This window comes from Ylistrum balloti, unplaced genomic scaffold, assembly GCF_031769215.1.
Source record: "Ylistrum balloti isolate Yb309-2 unplaced genomic scaffold, AGI_CSIRO_Ybal_v1 Utg370706, whole genome shotgun sequence".
Classification (NCBI taxonomy): Eukaryota; Metazoa; Mollusca; class Bivalvia; order Pectinida; family Pectinidae; genus Ylistrum; species Ylistrum balloti.
In genome coordinates, this window is record NW_026782423.1 from 517,053 (window position 1) to 539,452 (window position 22,400).

The window sequence follows — 22,400 nt, forward strand, 5'->3', positions numbered from 1 at the left end:
GAAGTGGAAGACGTCATCTCGACCTTTTTGGTGGATATTCAATGCTGAAGCTTTTCTTGTAAACTGACATTGAATGGACGCAGACCGACAAGTGTGTACGCTTGTCATACGGAAATCGCTTGTGACGTGAAGAACAATCGAAATGACGACCAAAATGCACTTTGAATGATTTGTTTTCGGGTGTTATTTCAAGTGTTTCTAGGAGTTAAAGGATTTTGGCATTTTGTTGGACATTTCTATGTACCCTTGTTTACACTTCAGTCACGGTATGTAGTGATGGAGTGATTGAGCACTATTGAACACTTAGAGCATGTTGGCAACGTTCTGCTCTGATCGATATGACTGATAACATTTAATGGTGTGCTATAACATACAAATCATTTACTAGTAATCAATACTGTATTCATTTCGTCATTAAGTCCGAATTTCATTTTTAGTACAAATTATTTCTTTGTCGTTGGAAGTAACATATTGCATATATTGGTTCGCAAACAGATAGACACACGGGATGAAATGCTGATCCATAATTTATCTTGGTTTTTGGTAGGGTCTAAAAAGTATCGAAGAGAAAATATCGGTTTCAGCTAGACATGAAGATGGTTAGATAATATTTGATCAGAATGAAAGAAGGATAAAAATGTTTCGAAATATACAAAATAAATGCCTTTTTTTTCTGAGATATACTTTATACTATATGATTATGGAAACTATTTCAGCTTAACCTGCTTATTATCCTTATTCTTTAATACTGTCTTAATTGTGTATGGTTTGTACTACAATGTTTATCTTAATATTCCTACCGTTACATATGTACAGAACATATATAAACATTTGTGCAGCAATCTGGCCCGGTTGTTCAAATGCTGGTTAGAGATAACCAGTGGTAAGTGAACATATATCAAACATGAATTAAACAAAATTTGAATCATTCTTTATCCTTTCACAGCTGTAAGTTTATTGAGAGTGGTCAGATTGGTTTACTTTGGGTGCTAGTTTTTAACATTTAGCACTGTTGTTTGTTCAGTGGCAATAACCACTGATTGATTATAACTAACCTTTGAGCAGCCAGAATCAGATATTTAAGATAATCGGAATCGCAGTCTACAGGTATGTTACATGTAATCTGTCGCTTCAAACGTATATCGGCCATTCAGATACAAGCTAAAACTGTGATATTGTACATTACGTGAATGTGTGTATTTAGTTGTTCCCAACCTATACGATAAAGACCAATGTGCAATGTTATATAGCTTTATACTATAATATTATTGACTGTACTTGACATGTTAATAAAAACTTTTTTTATGCCTTATTTTGGAATTAATTGTATATGACGAGTAGTCAGTCGTTTTCAGAAGGGCTACAAGATAATAAACCAGGGACATTTGCAAGGGTTTAGCTAGATATAAGTGTTTTCTTAACACAACCAATGTTTGTGTGTAAGATTTTGAAGGTGAAGCTAAACATTGTAAAGATAACATCTTACTGTAGAGCTTGAAGATATGGATCACTCATGACGTCACGGCAATCACTGATCGACGATATGATGCTTTTTTACATTTATTGGAGAGAAATACTGGGTGCTTCATATGAAATATTCAATTGATATTTCACTGTTTGCACTAGTTTATAAACAGCCCGCCAGCTATTTTCTTTGTGTAATCGAACTTGTCGCCAATACATAACCACGGTCCATAGGATCCTCACTAAGTATTTGTACTTTTGGTTTACATTATTAATGTACACATGACGGGGTGCGACTCGCGTCATAGGATATAATACAAACAAGGCGATAAGAAAATGAACCGGGTGACCTGCATGAAGATGTACGTGTAGCCATTGTTGTACATTTTCGAGGCATTTCTTGTAGTCTCAACCTACGCGCCAACATTATCTTCAAACGAACTGAGCAAAGATAGTGTTGATATTAGTATGAATGTTCTTTACATTGTTATTTTTTATTATATCATTGTTGACAGATCATATACATAATCTTAAGACACTCTTCATAACGATCTTAGCCAGCCGACTGTTCATAAAGTTGATATTCTTCAGAACCTAGTAAGGACAATTTAGCAACAAGCAAACAAAAATTATTGTGAATTTATATATAAATTCCCAATACACATACTGGGGTCTCTACAAATTAGCAGGTGTATTTTGGCTTTCGTAACACCTTTCACCACTGTACTAATTAAAAGAGTTGACTTTCCATAACAAACAGTACGGCATTCCGCCCCATTTTAGCCAAGTATAGTCACACTTTCTCACGTGTTTCATTCATACAACTTGGATAGAGGGAATATAACGGTATACAAGTGGGGTAATTTCGTAGGAACTACTATAGACATAGGGGCTGGGAAGTTATAACGGCTGGATACTCCAATATCGGCACTGGACTTCAAATACCGAAATTCCGTAGATACCTGGAATAAATTGTACTGACAAAGGTCGCTGAACATAGCACAAATTTCTATCGAATAATATTTAGTAGTATATTAAACAACGCTTTTTGTAGTTAAAGTAAACAATAAACAGATAAAAATTGTCAATGAATCGAAGCCCATCAGATAATCAGTAATTCCATCTACCCAGATACTGCTCAAAATATCCATACACACGAATGCATCGTCAAGTTGTTTTTGGTAACGTGTAATATAATGGCAGACCTATTGTACAATGAATGGGTGGTGTTACCAGTGTGTTGTTTACTTTAGTTAGAGAAGATAAAGATAATTTTGACCTAACACATGTGTTTGATAGAAATCGACCCCATCTCTTGCTAGTTTATAATACAGTATTGTAGGAATTAAACCGACATGTTGTGATAGCCCGTTACTTCTTAATTCACATCAATACAGAACCTGGTAAACTTTCGACCGATCTGATGGAAGACCTTTAACCATTAATTTGGTTAGTATTTACATTACACCTTAAATTAAACATGTATGTGAATGCAATCTATAAAGCTTTTAATCAGATAGGGACCAAATCTTTAAATATTATCATTGGAAATTCACCGAGGTCGGGCGCGACCACGGAGTTATCGGAAACCCTCTTGACGTGCTCCTATGTTGCTGAATTTCGGCCAAATAGAAAGAAGAACTGATGTGTTAAGGTCTTAAACAAAAATGGAAAAATGATGATAGCTGTTGTTATTGTTCTTTACTTCCATCATCATTTCCATTGACTTAAAGTGGTGTTAACGAAATCAACAAAATGACTTTCAGGCCAAGAGGATACACTTACGTCCGCGAAATGGACATTGCTGTGGAGTTAGGTTTTCAGAAGTTAGAGACAGAAACAACGTTAATTAAAGACAGAGTGCTCCAACGCAACCATGAACAATTTCAGAAAGCTATTCTGGAAGAAATCTTTTTTACCGATCAATTTTGTTTTGCCGATCAAAATGACTGGAAGAAAACCGAGACGAAAAGTATAGGAAACCTCCCAAGGGGTTCGGAAATATTGCATCAAGTGATTGAAGATCTGTTTTTCCTGCGTTCTGCTGATGATAACGATACAGAGTCCGAGGAATTGGGCGAAAGTCCGGATATGAGTGACAATAGTTCATTGTCTAGTGATGATAGCTGTGCTTCCGAGAGTGAAACAAGGAAAGATTTTAACACTGGAAGAGAAAATTTCGACCAAATGGAAGACATGGACAACCCAAGTTAAAAGTGTGTTGATAGGTATTTTGGGACATACAGGCATATGGTATTCTCATTAACGACAGAGTTATCAATACTCTTAGAATGGACATCTAATACGTTCTACCAGAACGTTTGGTTATATAATTAACGTCTTTGCTCAATTTGTGTAAAGTGATATATGATAGGATTTCTAGTTTCACTTGCCAATATATAAACACAAACGTGTACACGATGATATGAAAGTCAATTGAACATTATTTGTTATCTTTTAAAGTATATTATCTAGGTACATAAACCGTCATCACATGACTAAATGATTTTAAAGATGTTACAAAAGACACGGGTGATATTTTTAAATATATAAATATCTATATATGGTGTATTTTTATTTGCTTGTCAGTGATAGTTGCACACCATAAGCACACCAGCACACCAGCACCACCATCAACAACAACGACATGAAAAGAAATACGATGTTAAAGTACAGAGAAATGTAGCAAGACTTTGTATGTGTAATACTGTATGTCAGGATATATTTGCGGTATGCATTTTTTCCGAAAATTTCTGCTTCTTCTATTTTTTTGCGATTTTATTGTCTTAGAAATTTAGAAAGCCTCTTTTGAAGACACTGGATATTTAAGAATGGTCATTAGTGTAGATTCAAACACTAATTGGACATCTAATTGACCTGTCATTATAGATAAGAGATTCGCATGCCCTCTAGCTTTATTTATGATAGAAATATTCACGACTAGAAAGTGTTCAGGTGCCTGTAGGTGCATCAGCTCTATAGATGTATTACTCAAGTGTTTACAATTAAAAAAGAAGAAGACATTCAAATTTTGCGATTTGGAATGTTTGCGATTTGGAATGTTTGCGATTTGGAATGTTTGAGATTTGGAATGTTTGAGATTTGGAATGTTTGAGATTTGGAATGTTTGAGATTTGGAATGTTTGCGATTTGGAATGTTTGCGATTTGGAATGTTTGAGATTTGGAATGTTTGAGATTTGGAATGTTTGCGATTTGGAATGTTTGAGATTTGGAATGTTTGCGATTTGGAATGTTTGAGATTTGGAATGTTTGCGATTTGGAATGTTTGAGATTTGGAATGTTTGCGATTTGGAATGTTTGAGATTTTGAAAGGTTCGCGTTATTCGCAAAAATTAGATACCCACAAAATTTCTCAACATACGGGTAGTTTGTTCGGCACACTCGTTATTACGCTCCAACACGGACACAAAACTACGGACATAATCAGGTTCATATTGTCAAAAACACGAATTTTATCTTTCTGCCTAACCAATCATTAGCTATTAAGTCTACACTTTGTGTTGCCGTATTACAAACACATATATCGTATACATACGACACACATATCACGCTTTAAACTGAAGGAACTTTAACGACATCGATATCCTTCGGGAATAAAAGTCAAAGATATTTCTGTAAGTCTACACTGCAGATAGCATTAGCTGCTGACGTCATCACGAACTTACTGACTTTAAGCAAGACACCGTAAATGCTTCTATTGACAAATTTAAAGTTTTCCTCGTTGAATAGTCCTTCCACATTTACGAAATCATTAAAGTATATGATAATTGAAAAGAAACCATACAAAGTTAAATTCAATCATGTCAAGTATTGGTGAACTCGTGCTCGATATTAATCTTCGTAAGTGGTTACTGATGAATATGATACCCTTGTGGTAAACCTTATTACACAAAAGGTAAAGTTATTCCACTTAAAGAGATCGCAGTATTCACCTAATCACTCCGATACAAAGGACAAAGTAATGTTAACGTTGAGTGCAATGTGTATGAGGTACCAAGCCTGGTCAGCGACGTGATTAGGTGCTAGAACTTGTCAGTGACACGATGAAATTACAGGTCTTGTCAGTAACCTTATGAGGTACTTAACCTGGTTAGTAACCTGATGAGACACTAAACCTTATTAGTAACCTGATGAGACACTAACCCTGGTTAGTAGCCTGATATGTCACTGACCCTGGTTAGTATCCTGATATGGCACTGACCCTGTTCAGTAACCTTATGAGGTACTCTGGTCAGTAACCTAATGAGGTACTTAACTTGGTTAGTAACCTGATGGGACACTAACCCTGGTCAGTAACCTGATGAGACACTAAAGCTGATTAGTAATCTGATGAGACACTAACCCATGGTCAGTAACCTGATGTGACAATAACCCTGGTTAGTAGCCTGATATGGCACTGACCCTGTTCAGTAACCTTATGAGGTACTCTGGTCAGTAACCTGATGTGACACTAACCCTGGTTAGTAGCCTGATATGGCACTGACCCTGTTCAGTAACCTGATGAGGTACTCTGGTCAGTAACCTGATGTGACACTAACCCTGGTTAATAACCTGATGAGACATTAAACCTGTTTAATAACATGATGAGACACTAACCCTGGTTAGTAACCTGGTGAGGTACTAAACCTGGTCAGCAACCTGATGTGACACTAACTCTGGTCAGTAACCTGATGTGACACTAACTCTGGTCAGTAACCTGATGTGACACTAACCCTGGTCAGTAACCTGATGAGACACTAAACCTGGTTAATAACCTGATGAGACACTAAACCTGGTTAATAACCTGATGAGACACTAACTCTGGTTAATAACCTGATAAAATACTAATCCTGAGTCAGTAATCGCATGACGTACTCAGCCTTGTTAGTTACCTAATGAGGTACCCAGCCTGGTCAGTACCTTGATAGGGTACTAAGTGTGGTCAGTAATCTGATGACTTTCTCAGCCTTGTTAGTTACCTAATGAGACACTAAGCCTGTGTTGGTAAGCTGATAAGGTACGAAAACCCAGTCAGTATTTTATGGAGATACTAAGCCTAGTCAGTAACCTGTTATCAAAACGTCTGAGTATTTACACTGTACACCGACCAGGTCATTATCCAGCATTATTACAACCTAATGACCTGGAGCCTAGGGCGTTGACATTTTAATTGATTTTCCTTTGTAAAGAAGAATTGGAAACCTCAAATACATGTTGATCTTATTGAGCTGCTTGCCTTCAATTAGGATTTGAAAGACAATTGATTATAGGGTCACTTTGCCATAGTCTCGCGGAGTAACACTCTTTTAAGGGAATGTCACTGACCTCTTCATCATGGCAAATGTAGTTCTTCAGTTAAGATTGAGAGATCGATTACATTTATTGTTAAAATCTATCAGGGTTGTGATATGAAAACAAGTTCTCTAGATAAATCATACGAGTATTTCTAAATAAAAGGACTTCCTAGTTATCAAACTCAACAGAATACGCAATCCATTTCGACATAATACTCCCCTTTATAAAAATGATTAACGGATATTTAATTTTAACAGTATAATTGCAGCAGTGTTGGTATGACTTACCTTTGTCACTGCCTTACACTTCTGTAGATATAACAACCTTAATCTTGTGATAGTTTCTAAGAAGGTAAATACATGTGATATTGCTTAAAACAGAACAGATTTAGTACCTGAGCCAGGAAAGGATACCATACCATAATACGTCACACCGGCAACACAAACTATCAAAAGTGAAACAAAGAGTAGTCCTTAAATAAAGACATTTCATGATTACCTGACTGAAGGGAATAATTCCTGTATGTTTGGTGACTATATTGAAGTTTAATATCTAATTTATAGTAAAGCCTTTCGGTTAGTTATATTGGTCCTATGGTTGTTAATGGTAAGCACTTAATACTAAATCACACACAGACATGTAAAGGTTGTCTTAATACTAAATCACTCACAGACATGTAAAGGTTGTTTTCATGCTAAATCACTCACAGACATGTAAAGGTTGTTTTAATACTAAATCACTCACAGACATGTAAAGGTTGTCTTAATACTAAATCACTCACAGACATGTAAAGGTTGTTTCAATACTAAATCACTCACAGACATGTAAAGGTTGTCTTAATACTAAATCACTCACAGACATGTAAAGGTTGTTTTTATACTAAATCACTCACAGACATGTAAAGGTTGTTTTTTATACTAAATCACTCACAGACATGTAAAGGTTGTTTCAATGCTAAATCACTCACAGACATGTAAAGGTTGTTTTAATACTAAATCACTCACAGACATGTAAAAGTTGTTTTTATACTAAATCACTCACAGACATGTAAAGGTTGTTTTTATACTAAATCACTCACAGACATGTAAAGGTTGTTTTAATACTAAATCACTCACAGACATGTAAAGGTTGTCTTAATACTAAATCACTCACAGACATGTAAAGGTTGTTTCAATACTAAATCACTCACAGACATGTAAAGGTTGTTTTAATACTAAATCACTCACAGACATATAAAGGTTGTTTCAATACTAAATCGGAATCAGTCATCAGCAACTTAAATTATCGCTTATACAATTTACACGTTCACAAAACAAAACAAAAAGAAAAGAGTAAATGACATTTAAAATAATACAAATTAATATAGGGATTAGCTATAAAATCATCGCAGCGGACTGTTGTGGTGAATTATAGTTTTACCAGTGGTTGTCACAAATGATCAGAGCTCGTTTTAAAAACATGTCTATCTCAATAGCTTACTTAAACTGATACAGTGATTAAATTTTAAAGTCATTGAAAAAACTGTATTAAGTTTTCAAATTGTGAACTCACATTCTTCAAGTGAGTCTCATATACTATAAATATAGGATATATACATAGGTATGATTTAGCATTTATTTATTTATTAATAAACGAAGACCCCTGTGGCCTGTTCAAACACCGACTGAACTCCTGATACTATACCTACTCGTACACCTCCATTACTATTCTATCTATATGAAGCAATACTTAGTAGTAAATTAATTCTTAAGTATTGGATAATTTGACGAGGACTCGTCTTTTAATAACAAAATTGATTTAAATTTGATCGACAGTTTTTATTCTAGCACTTTAATGTTGATTCTGATAGCAATAAGTACGATATGAATGGGAAGAAATGTGGATATAATTACTCTGATTCCGTTCTGTATAAACTGGTCTATAGAAGTGTGTAAAAAATTATGAAAATACACGATTTAAAATGAACAGCAATACTTTATGTCAGCGCCCAAGATAATTATACATTAAATAGATAAAAAAATGCTTTGTGAAAACCTACGACACATGCAAGTAATAGCTTAAATGTTATTCTTAAATAACATATGTGTGACAGGGCATGAAGAAGATTTTAATTTGTACGAATTGTATTGAAACTTTAAGTACAATTATCGATAGTTATCAAAAGTAGACAATGTCACCAGAATACGTGTAGGAGAAGCAGTGTAATTTTTTCGCGTTAAGAGAAACACAGCCACGTAATGAGCATGTGTCACATTACTTCCTGTAGATCTTCACAAAGCAAGCTATTTTATTAAAGGACAGGTAAATGTATGGACTTTCTATTAAAATTCTGAGGTCCTTCACCTTTCGCATGTTTACGTCGAATTTACATCTATAGAATTTAGATAAATGGGAGCTGGTCAGCACAGGTAGCCTGGCGCGCCGCGGTAATTGGAGTTTAATCCTGAGCTCTCTCTGCTAGAGTGTTTGTTTGCCAAACGTATTAACAATAAATGATATTCAAACGAGTACAGTCAATTTACAAGAAAAATAAAATCTGTTTTGACACTTTTAAAGGTTGTATAGATACAAGGGATAATTGACTTGTTATCGATATATACCATCTTGTACACAGGTATATAAACAGTCGAACATGTTCTTGTCATACACTCCTACTGATTACACCGAACTTGTACAGCGCATCACGGAATCAGACTTTAGTAACACTACATACCGTGAAAACAATAGACATTCTGTTATTGTTTGTGGAAATACTCGTGCTACGCATCCCGGAATACAATTGGCGAGGAACTGAATTTTTTGAAAACCGTGAAAAAAAAGCAAAAACAAAAATCATTTGAAGATCAGCGTTAGGGAAATTATGATACATTAAAAAAGATAAGAATACAACAACATCGCATAGCCATGGAGAGCGCAGTCGTGTACGATACTACTATCACCCCTAAGAGCAGATATAGATCTGATTCAGAGTCTAATTACTCGGACTGCAGTGACAGATCAAGGGACTCTACAGACTCCACGGACACAATAAAAAACATTTCCAGAGACAAACTCCCGAAAGGGTCTGATATCTTTCAGAAAGTTCTCGATGAACTTATGCCTAAACCGGTAGAGATCCCAGTAAAAACAGATCGACAAAAACACGGTATCATGTCTAAATCCACCAAGGCAAAACAAAAGGCATCAATGCGGGCTGTGGCATGTACCATCAGATTCAAAAAGATGTTTGAAGCATCACACGCACGCGCTTCTAGCGGGATAGCTGAGAAAGTCTGAAAGCGGATAACAGAACCTTTGACAATATGCTATGAGATGTGGGAAATGTGTCCTATCCAGGACATCTTGCGAGTTTTAGGATGTACGGCTTGTGTGTAACATAGAAACCAACTTGATTGTCAGTACTGTGTGTTTCTTTGAACAAATGGTGTCTATTGTCTTGTTACAACACGAATGATGTAAGAAGATGGAAGTGCAATATGACAATGACTGTTGCCTGATGTGTTTGTGCTGACGCCATTTTTATTGAATCTCAACTGGTATGAAACAATTTTCAGTATCATTCAGCTCATCCTAACATTGTCACTTGGACATGAAACGCAATAGCGTATGCTTTGTTGACATTTCTATCTAATTTCGATATTGTTTATATTCTAGGGGATTATAGTTCACGTATATTAGCATGGTAAGCATGATGTTTTCGTAATTCTATATACTATACATATCATTAAACATATATATGTATTTTTGTATATTTGTAATCACCATTTATTGTACATTGTGTATTCATTAATTTTTATAATATTGTTGCAGAATAAATACAAATGAAAGAAAATCTTATATTTCCATCATAATTTTTAAAGCAATTCAAACCTGCTTCATATATCGATGAGAATTATTTTCTAGGTTGAAATATGATGTATATTCAGTTAAAGACCGTGAACTCCTTTCTGAACTAATATAAATGCATTTTTTGTCCGGATGGAAATTCGGGTTCTAAATGTGAGTGGAAACAGGCGTATCCAGAATGTGGTTGTTCAGGTTACCCATATCCTATAAATGTCCAATTGGAGACTTCGTCACTTCAGAGAAAGGCAAGCGCGTTTTACACTATACCATCATATACATTTAAATTATATATATTGTGTAATGATATCTTCAGTGCAGAGTCGTTCTGTTTCAGTAATAATATTTTTTAAATGTGAGTTTAGGATGTAAAACCCGCTGATATGACGTGTTTATTGCATAGTAGGTAATTGTATGCAGATTTGTGTCATACATGTGTCGCTCATGTCCTTAGTCCAAGGTATTTATTCGTCTGAGGTAATTCTGTTAGGTAACAGTAAAAAATGTGAGGCCATGGTTAATAGTCAAAGGGTTGTAATAGATAGAGAGTATTTTGAAACAACAAATTTAAACGAAAGGTTACAACACCAACACAACTTAAAATCAAAATTGAATAAAATGGAGAAATACCGATTATTCTCAAACCAAGGTAGCGAGGATCAGAGTTTCTGTACTTTATTTTGTCCCCATGCTTATGCTATCTTTGCAACTTCAGTAAATTACATTTTAGATTTCGAGATTGATCTGATACAGATATATATTTCGAGTTTGGTCCGATATAGATATGTTAAGAAACGATATCGTAGATGGACGCGATTTCCACTACAAACTAGGACAGCTTTTCACTGAACAATAGAAATACATTGACATCGATTGCCTTGTTAAAATCCATTATGGATAGTAAAAATCACGTTTCTCATACTTATGCATTGACTCCACCTGGATTGGCATGGCAGGAGTCGTTAATGAAACAGGAAACTCTTCCCTTCCGAAAAACCTGACATTGTTCTCTTTATGAGGGATTAAGTTTATCTAGGTCCCGATATATTTGATCTCAAATTTAGATTATAGATTTATTGACACGTATTCTGTTGCTTTTTATATCTTCATTGAAAACAGGAGAAGAAAACAGTGCGTATCAGGTAGAGGGCTCAGGTTATCCTTACATTACACCTTTGACTTTGATGAAATACAAAACTTTGTTTAAACAGATTTTAACTATTTCGATATAATATATACAAAGATAATCATATACATAGATAATACAAATTTACGGTTTCAATTCCGGTATCCAAATAAGTATATAGGAGTTGTCTGTTGGCGAATTAGATACTCGACTTTTACCTGACCAATCGGAATCGATTCTGTGAATGGATACGAAAAGGTTAAGGGTCACATTGCCGATTACATATGGAATCTCCTGGTTTCCTCTGCATAAAAGGTTTCTGCGGGCTTCCGTAGAAGATAACGACGACTGATAATTTAAACATAATGTCTTTGTTATATATATGTACACGTATATGGTTTGTTTTCCTACATGGAAAATGGTCATAAAGTAAGAAATGTTCATATACTGCTTCAAACTCTCATTTAACCTCTATTTTGAGCACGTGTTTTGTTTAGATGTCTGCCATTGTGATACCGGTGACATTAGTATTTTTATTACCTGTATTACCAGTTTCATCCACTATTGTAAACCAGTTACACTTAATAGTACAAATTCACCAAATATCGTAACCCGGTTATAAGAAACGGGTACATCTGCACCAACTATTGTAACCCGATGGGTACATCTGCACCAACTATTATAACCCGATAGGTACGTCTGCACCAACTATTGTAACCCGATAGGTACATCTGCACCAACTATTGTAACCCGATAGGTACATCTGCACCAACTATTGTAACCTGATGGGTCCATTTCACCAGCTATTGTAACCCGATGGGTACATCTGCACCAACTATTGTAACCCGATAGGTCCATTTCACCAACTATTGTAACCCGATGGGTCCATTTCACCAACTATTGTAACCCGGTGGGTACATCTGCACCAACTATTGTAACCCGATAGATACATCTGCACCAACTATTGTAACCCGATAGGTACATCTGCACCAACTATTGTAACCCGATAGGTCCATCTCACCAACTATTGTAACCCGATAGGTATATCTGCACCAACTAATTACAATAGTACAAGTAGTTGAAATCATTGGATTAGTTGCATAGTCGCCAATTATTGTTACCTTGGTTACACAAACTAGCCTATAGCAACCATTGTACAAACTACAGTCAGCAATGTATCATTCTCGAATGGTGTTTTGTTCCAAAAAGTCAAGTATAGACAGAGGTAAATCGATCTAGAATGATAGATTTCATTAATATGTCATGGAGAAACAAGTGAAGTATGATATACGTGATTACTGGTGTAAATTTATTTAAAATGTTAACATGGCGAGTAAAAATATTACCAATGACGAGGAGGAACATGTTTATTAATTGTATCGGACAGTGTCACAAAATACGAAATCCTAGATTCAGAATTGTGGTCTTACTTATTCAAAATGAGAATATGACACCCAGTGAGCTACACGGCCATGGGAATTTTGTTGTGTTTTTGTTCAGATTGCGGTCGATAAAATAAAATAAAGCAAAGCATTCTAAAAGTATTATGTTCTAAATGTCATAAATGTGTTAAAAGAACCAATAACGAGGAGAACTGGACCAGATCTGTTTAGGCAAGAAAATTGGCGGAGCACACCAACACTAACGGACCGTGAGGTCGGACAATTTTGTTTATACGTTTACAGTATTAGATGTCCAGTGTAGGCATACAATAAGTAGTCATTGACTAATGATGTGATTGTGTTGTTGCAGGCTCAGGATAACAGAACAGGTAAGTTAACCACAACACAAAGTGTTTTTGTTTGGCTTTTTCTGATGATGCTAAATATAGAATTGTCATTGCCCACTATTGTGTCTTTTATCAGGTTACAAACGTGACACATGGATATTTTTTACCACATAACACTGAAAATGAACGTTTGACTTTTTGAACTTGTTATAAACCATACTAAAATCAATATTGAAATATTGAAGTCTTCCAGGCGAAGCAGTGTTACTCACTACAAATGTACATTATATTCTTGATGAAATAGGAAATAATGAACTTTAATGAGATTGTACAAAAGACACAAGGGTTATTAGCAATCAAAATACAAATTCATGATAAGGGACAGTAAAGGGAAATCATTAATCAAACAGCATCATACATCTGTTTCGTTCTTCCAGGACTCGTCATTGATGCAAAGGACATACATTTTAAAGCCTTGGAGGCGACTGAGGAACATCAAATGTGATAGATATAAATATCACAATATAATATGCATCAAATTTAATCTCAAACATAACTTACGTTACGTTTTGTATCCTGAATGTTTTTAGGAAGAAACTTTCAAAATCCTTGATATTTTTTTTTCAACGATTTACAAGGAAATCAGGTTGTTTGTGTTTCATAACTGTTGAAATGCCGAGGCGTGACAAGTTCAAATTCAAACCCTTATATCGTCATTGGTAAACATTACGAACGTACAGTGATCCAACCAATGAACCTCAAGTATTGAAAGAGAGTAGCTTACTGATGTAATATCATAATACAATATATTAACGGAGTATAGGTATTGCATCATTAACTATACAATACAAGGGTCAAACAGTGGTCACCTCTTTCATTCATAAACACGGAAAGGAAATAAACATATATAATCATATATAGAAATATTGATTTAGTAATACGATCCAAAAACATGAGAATACAATATACCTATGTACAGTAAACAGTAGGCAATACTTTACGTAAATATCAAGAGACGCATTTTCTTGACTTTAGTATAGGTGTGATCGCTCCAGGGTCGGATGTAGGTGTGACAATTTCAATAAGAAGAATGTGTAAATTTAAGTGCTGATCTACAATTTGTGTAAAGTCAGGTCAAGGGCCAGACCACCAAATCAAACCGACCAGGTAGATAAACAAGGTAGATAAATAACGTTTGATGGTTACGTCTACTAGAACCTGGTGAACGTCATCCCCAGTGTGACACAGAATAAAACACATAGAGCAAAGATATTATAAGTATTTGTTAAAAAAACTAGTTTCGTCCATTCATCTTCTTTCTTGAGACCAGTAATGTTATGTATTAAGTCAACAAATTATTGTTTATTAAGATAAAAGGCTCTACAAATAGAGAATGTTGGACGGTCGACCTATCAAGGAAAGTAAATAGTTATGACAGATGTAAAGCTATGGAAACAAAAGAACATGCTTGCTGTTAAATATGTAGGAAAAATTAATAATAAAATGAAGAAAATGTATGTTATTCGTTATGAGTCAACAAGTTACACAGAAGTATGAAATGGACATGCCTGATAATTTATGTCTGATTAAGGAAGTCCGAGAAGGGTTAATTTGAAAATCACGATTGTTATCTGTAGTATTTGTTTTAGTAAAATCATGAGAAAAAAATTCTGAAGAAACACCAGGCCCCACTTGTATAAAACATCTCAACTTGAGATTTCCTCAAGCCCAGATTTTCCTCAGCTAATAGCTCCTTGAAAATATCTTGTATGAAAATTCCTCTAGGAATTTCAGGACATCCAAGCCGATGACTTCCTCCTGTTCCTTGAAAAAAATTTATACAAGCCGTTTTTGAGGAGATATCAGCTGAGGAATATCTCGACTTGAGGAAATCTCAAGTTGAGATGTTTTATACAAGTGGGGCCAGGTCTCGTGTAAAACAATTCACACAAATTCTAAACTCTGTGATGATAATGTTAATCAGCCGTCCCAACAGAAACACTATAGTGCACATAGCGTGAGAAAAGCTGACAGATGCGTATTCAAAGTCAATTTATTTCGTCGTATTTCGTTTGAAATCTTATGAATGGTTTATATCTTACAGATGCTAATTTCACCAAATATATCAAGATTTATATCTCTTATCTATGGAAGAACACGGATGTTCTGGCGAAAATACAACTTTTTATATCGTATCCGGGTAAAGGGGTGGTGTTTCCCACAACTTTATAACAGTTTATGCTTTTATCTGGCTGTCGACTATTCATAAATGATATTCTATAAACGGAATCTGTGTCAGGTTAATGTGTTACACTGGACTATAAACAAATAAAACCCCGTCTTGGCCTACGATCACAAAGATTAAACTAACATAAAAGTTTACCAGGTTTATTGCAAATATCGGTTAGATATATAAGTTGGCAAAACTTGCTATTCAATAAATACATGAATTACTGAAGGGCACAGACATGAATAAATATGATTCCATGTTGGTTGTAATGATAATATATATAGACTCTTACGAGGGAAACATTTGTATTATGTCAAGGAACAATATAAGTCATGATAAAAACATGGGAGTATACTTAAATACTCAATGTTAAAATCAACAGTGTGGATTCTTTCCTCAAACCTAGACATTATGATTTATGATGAAAAACAATGTAACTATACCACACTGACCTAATTTGATAATACCAAACACTATTATGTATGCGGGGCGGTGACTGATCTATAAAGATATAGGACACTTTATCCCCCTTCAGTATACAACGAACTAGTGTTGTACAGGCCACCTAACTCGGTCAGATTTAATGGTACAATGGTATACGACCGAAAGTGATCGTTAAAGATTTTGGATATTGAAAATTTGCCAAATATTTAACTTTGACACATTTCGATTTCATCTGAATCAGATGTTTTTTAACATCTTAACTATTTTATTATAAAAGTAAACAATAAATAATATTGATTGGGATGAATTAAATTTATCAAGGTTATATGATACTATATATTTGGTTATGTGTTCCCCACCCACGATATCGTGCCAATTAAGTCAGACACAAAATACTACTTCATAATAAACATATGATGTAATATGATGTGAAATATGACGTACTTACTTGTATAAATTACGCAAATTGTTATTTTTGGAATGTGAAACAAAAGTGTGACATTTTCCTATTGCAGATTTTTGTTTTATTAAATACCACGTGATTCAGTGAATGTTTTCCATGTCACATTTTGCTTTGTACTCCATGATGTCATAAAACGATAATAATAAAATGTCACCGCACGCTTAAATGGCGTTTCGTTTTATCATAGCATGGCAACGATGATGATAAATATCTAAATAACATTGTAACACGTTTTCCCCCTTATTTTTGTACTTATTTTGTTGAAGGTTTGACTCATGGAATACTGGTTCAAACTTGGGTGATTTATTACACAAAGTTAGTTTAATTGTCTCCACATGAATATAACGAAATATTGCTGAATCACGGTTTTATTGCATTTAAAAAATTAAAATACGAATTTAAATGATTAAGAGAAAATGAAGTATCAACTATAATCAAGGTCTGGACATGCAAAAGCCATAAAGTTATGGACCTCGAGATCAACCACGTGTGTGGATGGGTGTACATTGATGTTCTCTGTGGATTCTGTAAGCTCCCAGCCTTCCAGGTAAGTAACCTTGTGCTGCAGATCAATGAATTCTTCATATAAAACCTGTTCTACGAACTTCCGGATGTATTCCAAGGGCATAAACTCCTTTTTGTAAGTATGTGAGTGTGTACCCTTAATAAAAATTTTAACTTTCGGCGAACGTTCTAATAACCGAATAATGGCTAATTTGGCCTGGCGGACATGCTCTCGAAACGAATTATGATCACATGATCTGGCTATGTGAAGGAACCAGTTAATGACAACAATGTCGCTCCTATTAGCACCTATCTGGTCCAGTCTACATTGCACTGACTGAAGGTTCGATATCGACGAGCCGGGTGTTCCGGCGAATGGATGCTCATGTGGCATCCACTCCATTTTAATTGCAAACCTTTTCGATGTGGCTCTGATATATTTCTGCCAACCTCTAGACTCGTTTTTGGTGAATGCTAAATTATCAAGGTCTAGATCTAAGATTTTGACTAGGTGTTTGAACCATTGTCTGGATGTCGAATCACCGACGAATATTGTACTTCGAGACGCCAAACAGCTGATGTATGTCTTCTTAAGTTTAGCAATGTTGTTTGAGCATTGTGTAGAGTGCCATAATCCCATATGTCTATATCCAACAGGAACACTTGCAGTCCATGTGTATTGCTTCTCTAATAAATGGCATGGCAAGGTGACCGGTCTAACGGCATGCTGCCCTGTAATATAATATGTTTGTTTATAGCTACAGTTTCTATTCAAAGCTTCATTAGAATTCGATTCCACCTGAATACGGACAATATTTTACCTATCATACTGTGGTAGTGGTATACTAATTGTACTGTAAATGTTATTGACTACTTACTTGCGTTGACTTGTAATTGCACTTCGTCGATTAGTTGGTGAGAGAACGCCCTGCAATTAAAAGCAATGTTTATATATTAATGAAATTAAAATACAATTTATGATTTCATATTAACTTCACTTATGTTGTATATCTTATGTACATTAACATATGTTGTTCATGTACGATGCTCCTTTGTACCATCAGAACCGGTGATAGGGTACCTGAAGTGTTTAGCGTTATAACAGGAATTATTAACAATCGTTGGATAATATGTACTTAAGAATTTAGGATGTATTCATGACAATATAATTACATATATGAATAAAAATTAACCAGCAATATTAAAAAAAAAGACGAAACAAAAAATTGAGTGAAATACTTGTCATACGGTTATAAATAAGTGTACAACATTAAGATAGCTTACTGCATGACATAAATCTCCCTACGACTTAGATACATGACGTCATCCCAACCATATTGCTTCCAGTCTTTACAGTCGTAATACTTTGGCTGTCCACAGTAGTATGAAATATTGTAGTTTTTCTCCGTAAAATTACAGTAGCCTCTATATCGTTGTCCGACTTGCCAGGGCGTGGAGCTACACTGGGTTGATTCTGTTACTTTGGGATGAACCGAATAGAAGGTAGCGTTTGTATACTTGTACGCGCCATATTTAAGGAAATACTGGGCATACAACGCCACTTGTTCCTTTGTATGGCCAACAGACACTTTCAAAGTTGCCCGACCTTTCCATGCAGCTTTAACAATCCCCGTGTATGTTCCGTTCATATGATCTATGACGTATCCGGCCACACTCGAGTGACTGTGGTCATCATTCATCCATATACGTAGAAAGTCGCCACCGGTCATCATCCGATTTTCTAAGCCATTTCGTAGGACAATGTGAACCGTTATGTTATCATCAACGTATATTTCAGAATTAATTATCTTGATATGAGAATTGGAAGCGTTAACGATTTCATACAAATTATCCAAATTAACTTTTAAAGACGCATATTCGGAAAATCTAGATATGATATTTCTTGCCACGGACGCTGCGGGCAGGACAACTGGAGAAAACCTATTTATATTCTTGTCTCTTGCAACCGATTTCGTTTTTACAGGTTGTTGTTCCTCAAAAGATTTAAGGAAGTTACTGGCCATATGTATAAACCTGTAAAATAATAATGATAATAAGATAGATAAATAAATAAATTAGTAGGAAGAACATTACAAGTTTGAATATATCTACAACAGTATACATTACAAGAGCTAACCTAATGTTTATCATCGAAACGGATCCAGGGTAAAGGGAGACAACTGTTACTTTAATGGAAGAGGATACATGAACTAGTCTTACTTGCTGTGGTGGTATGAAATGGTCTGCCATCCGACGGATTCCTTGATTCTGTATACATTGCCCGGCATATTCTCACTGATACTATGGAATAGTGCATTGTGTTACCAATTTTTTCATAATATTTTAAACTACGTTGCAGATGGTATGAATTAACTGTGTATTTCCAAAATGTAAAACAGACTGACTATGTTTTCTGTATTAAAATTTAACTTACAAGCAGATACTATATATATATATACATAGAATAAAAACCATAGTGTTAAACTGCTACTGCTTTCTTATTTGGTATAGTAGACATTTAAATGAAATTTATGGAAAATATTGAATTAGAGTCAGCTTAAGAAGTATCTATAGAATATATTTTCAGAAAGCACTCATTTATAATCTTAATGTAATAACTCGTGAAAGACAATTAGAAATAAGAAGCATTTTAATAGAAATCTGTACTTACCTCACAAGAGTAGCAAATGTAGTAGTGAAGAAGGTTACGAATAGTGCCAAACACATGTTCTTCCCTGACATACATTTGGTTATCTGAGAGTTGTTTAATGAGTTTGATTTGCCTCTAGTTTTATGAATTCTTTTTCGTGGTTTCATGATGCTGAAAATACATTTAACATGAAAATCGTGTGTAGAAAGCTTAATGAAATCGTATAAAAAACATACAAGTGAATTACACTTAGCCTTAGAACAAAATAATGAATTATGTTTAGATCTTAAAGAACTTGTAAACCTTGAAACCTTAGAGTCGACTCAGAAACCCAGAATAGAATCGAAGTAATTCCTACTGCAGATTGAGAGATTCACTTAAAAATGATTTTAACTATTTCGCAATTTTTCTGTATCTGATTATTTCAAAGAACATCAATTACGTGTGTATACTTTGAACCTTGTCACTACTCGGATGATTAAACGAAGAAGGCAGATTACAGTAAATTAAGGTCCACTGGGAAAAAATGTCTACGAAATGAATCCCCGATATAAACAAAATATTTTCGTTTGTTTACATTACTTTAAATGTATTTATCATGTTATAGTGTACATTCCATGATGTGGTTTAAAGATTAGCGAATTCAAAGAATGTTTTGCAGTAGATTATGTAAATAACACATAAACTGACATCTACTTTTATTTCTCTCTATAGAAATATATACTGATTCATGTTTCAAAAACGTGTCCTTATTCCCGACCTTGACATTGCTGGATGATTTCGTCAAAGGACTATTTATTACCAAACTAACCCCATAATTGTCCTCCACACCACATTTAATGAGGCTAAACAAACAGCATTTTTCAAAAGAAAGCAATTGTCAAAATATCGTATATGTTGTATTTATTTCCGACATTTGGTAAATAAAGTGGTAACAGATCAAATTAAAACTAGTTCAGGTTGATTTAAATGTTTTACTATGCTTACAAGTTAAAATGAAGCAGTGATATTGAAACAATAGGTTTGTCAATATTAATGCCAATTGTTTTAATGTTATCAATGTCAGCAAAACGAAAATTCAAAGATTCATACTCACGTAATTGTGTAAACATATCCTTTCAGGTTCAAAGATCAGTCTAGGAAAAGGATTCACTGTGCTTATTTTAGTACCACAATAGAAAACATGTGGGCAACGTTTTATATTTATGCTCCTCTGAAAGAGCTATACAGTCTTTACATACAACTATCACATGCTTTATATTTTACCGGAGCACCTCAGATTAGGTTTAAAACAAAAACCGTTATCTGTGAACCATCTACCAGTCAGTGCTACGCGTAATTATAACGTTAATTGACTGACAATACTTAACTACACGCCTGGTGGAACACACCACATGCTTTGACCGCATTTTGTCGGATTAAAATACAATGTACAAAATATAACCTTTAAAGGCGACAATGAAGTATATTTCTTCTACTTTGTATTGATCTAAATCAATTTTCCAAATAACATAGATAATATAAAAATGTGGAATGTGAAAGAACATCATCTAGGCCCGAGTTAACTAAGACGATTTTCTCGATTATTATTACAAGCTAATCGGTTATAAGTATTTATATACTGATATATTTAATGTATAAAGGTATCCGTGTTTTGCTAGCTGGGATATCCAATGATGTACGTTGTATCAGATACAGATCGACTGTTTGCTCACAATACATCAGTAATTAAAACATAAATAAATCTGTTTGTGGCCTGCTATGCAAGGAAATGTAACCATTAAGTTTCTGGTGTTTTCAAGTAATGAACAACATTCCCTTGTAATATACTACATTACACTACTTAAATCCATTAAATACATTTTTCTTCACTTGGGTAATTGTGAATCTTGTTTGACGTTATGTGAGACACTGAGACCTGCGTTGGGTTACATATTACTCTCATTTCTACCTGTGTAATACTGGTCTGTCCGGGACAATAAAAGCATGATCGCTGTTCTTGTATCGCATACCCAGTATAACGAGTTATTAGCGATGACTATTTATATTCTGTTTTATTTTTCTAGTGCCATGTGCTATGTTTGCCAAAGCTAAGTACGGAAAATACATTTTTCTATGTCAACTATTCGATTTATTGCATCATAAAAAGTATGATATTCGTGTATTTACGGCGTCCTTGGTAGTACTATTATTTTTCAATATTTCAGAATGAGAAATAAAAGAAAAATGCTTTTTCATATGTCTGGATGGAGGATGGGATATTTCACTCTTGAGGTTATAAAATGTGGTAAGAATATGATATAACTATGAAGTCCCTGCGCCATGTCACATGTGTATTGTACAGCCGTGAAATCCTTGTTTCGTTGGCGTGTTATGAAGCACTGAAATCTACATGTGATCACATTTGAATTGAATAATCATATTATTGTTTGTAGACGTAATATGACTCGCTGAGGCATAATTATATCACCAGTATGCTTCTAAGTCATCTTAATTCACGAATTCATAACACAGCCATGTATTTGGTATGATGTAAAATATAATTGCACACCAATGTTGATAAATAAGTCCTGAACGTAGGCACTGCACTAGTGAGCAATGAAAATTAAGATTACCTATATTAACATCAAAGAATCCAAATTGTTGTGTGT

General features: G+C 34.6%; 1 pseudogene; it reads right to left on the minus strand.

Moving 5' to 3' along the window:
• Positions 1-17,019: 17,019 nt before the first annotated feature.
• On the minus strand, positions 17,020-18,792 carry LOC132557667 (NXPE family member 2-like; annotated as a pseudogene).
• Between the last annotated feature and the right edge of the window lie 3,608 nt (positions 18,793-22,400).